Genomic DNA, 1,601 nt, shown 5'->3' with positions numbered 1-1,601 from the left:
GGTGCATGGTATGGATGGTGTATATAAACATGCAGACAAGATGGCGGTATATTATCGTACCTATAGCGGTGCATAGTATGGATGGTGTATATAAACATGCAGACAACATGGCGGTATATTATCGTACCTATAGCAGTGCATAGTATGGATGGTGTATATGAACATGCAGACAACATGGCGGTATATTATCGTACCTATAGCGGTGCATAGTATGGATGGTGTATATGAACATGCAGACAACATGGCGGTATATTATCGTACCTATAGCGGTGCATAGTATGGATGGTGTATATGAACATGCAGACAACATGGCCGTATATTATCGTACCTATAGCGGTGCATAGTATGGATGGTGTATATAAACATGCAGACAACATGGCGGTATATTATCGTACCTATAGCGGTGCATAGTATGGATGGTGTATATGAACATGCAGACAATATGGTGGTATATTATGGTACCTATAGCGGTGCATGGTATGGATGGTGTATATGAACATGCAGACAACATGGCGGTATATTATCGTACCTATAGCGGTGCATAGTATGGATGGTGTATATGAACATGCAGACAAGATGGCGGTATATTATCGTACCTATATCGGTGCATAGTATGGATGGTGTATATGAACATGCAGACAAGATGGCGGTATATTATCGTACCTATAGCGGTGCATGGTATGGATGGTGTATATGAACATGCAGACAACATGGTGGTATATTATCGTACCTATAGCGGTGCATAGTATGGATGGTGTATATGAACATGCAGACAAGATGGTGGTATATTATCGTACCTATAGCGGTGCATAGTATGGATGGTGTATATAAACATGCAGACAAGATGGCGGTATATTATCGTACCTATAGCGGTGCATAGTATGGATGGTGTATATAAACATGCAGACAACATGGCGGTATATTATCGTACCTATAGCAGTGCATAGTATGGATGGTGTATATGAACATGCAGACAACATGGCGGTATATTATCGTACCTATAGCGGTGCATAGTATGGATGGTGTATATAAACATGCAGAGAACATGGCGGTATATTATTATACCTATAGCGGTGCATAGTATGGATGGTGTATATAAACATGCAGACAACATGGCGGTATATTATCGTACCTATAGCGGTGCATAGTATGGATGGTGTATATGAACATGCAGACAACATGGCGGTATATTATCGTACCTATAGCGGTGCATAGTATGGATGGTGTATATGAACATGCAGACAACATGGCGGTATATTATCGTACCTATAGCGGTGCATAGTATGGATGGTGTATATGAACATGCAGACAACATGGCGGTATATTATCGTACCTATAGCGGTGCATAGTATGGATGGTGTATATGAACATGCAGACAACATGGCGGTATATTATCGTACCTATAGCGGTGCATAGTATGGATGGTGTATATGAACATGCAGACAACATGGCGGTATATTATCGTACCTATAGCGGTGCATGGTATGGATGGTGTATATGAACATGCAGACAACATGGCGGTATATTATCGTACCTATAGCGGTGCACAGTATGGATGGTGTATATGAACATGCAGACAACATGGCGGTATATTATCGTAC

Source organism: Phyllobates terribilis, unplaced genomic scaffold (genome assembly GCF_046119375.1).
Source record: "Phyllobates terribilis strain yellow unplaced genomic scaffold, ASM4611937v1 Scaffold_98__1_contigs__length_5973952, whole genome shotgun sequence".
Classification (NCBI taxonomy): Eukaryota; Metazoa; Chordata; class Amphibia; order Anura; family Dendrobatidae; genus Phyllobates; species Phyllobates terribilis.
Note: the sequence above shows the minus strand (reverse complement) of the source record.